The sequence below is a fragment of the Penaeus monodon genome, chromosome 34 (assembly GCF_015228065.2).
Source record: "Penaeus monodon isolate SGIC_2016 chromosome 34, NSTDA_Pmon_1, whole genome shotgun sequence".
In the NCBI taxonomy this organism is placed as follows: domain Eukaryota; kingdom Metazoa; phylum Arthropoda; class Malacostraca; order Decapoda; family Penaeidae; genus Penaeus; species Penaeus monodon.
Window position 1 is genome coordinate 34,282,811 of NC_051419.1, and position 411 is coordinate 34,283,221.

A 411-nucleotide genomic window follows, 5' to 3' on the forward strand; every position below is an offset into this window, starting at 1 on the left:
GGGGGGGGGGGGGGATGTCCATGCGTATGAATTTATGTGGTTGTGTGCCTACGTCTGTGAATTTTATTTTTTTGTTTATGAATATGAATATATTCACAAACAGTTATGAATAGCTAAGCAAGTACATGAGTGTGAGAAAACAATAAAACATATTTTCATAAAGACATTATATATCAGCTGAAATTCCATAGCTGACAAATGTGCCATAATTTTCTTTCGCGTACAACAAGCAATTAACACGACTAAAAAAATCTATCCGACGTGCTAATGGCTGTGCAACATGACAGCATTACATTTGCACTCTTAGTACAGAAGATGATTAATAATGCAATGAAAAGGGTGAAGATATCCAACCACATAATTTACATCTGGGTAATTTGGCAACTGGGAAAGGAGATAAACAGATGGGAA

The 411-nt window shown here is 35.8% G+C and overlaps 1 protein-coding gene across 1 annotated transcript in view; it reads right to left on the bottom strand.

Annotated features, from left to right (window-relative positions):
• LOC119594898 overlaps window positions 1-411 on the bottom strand; it is a 5,251-nt gene that overhangs the window by 445 nt on the left and 4,395 nt on the right. The window lies entirely within an intron of this gene.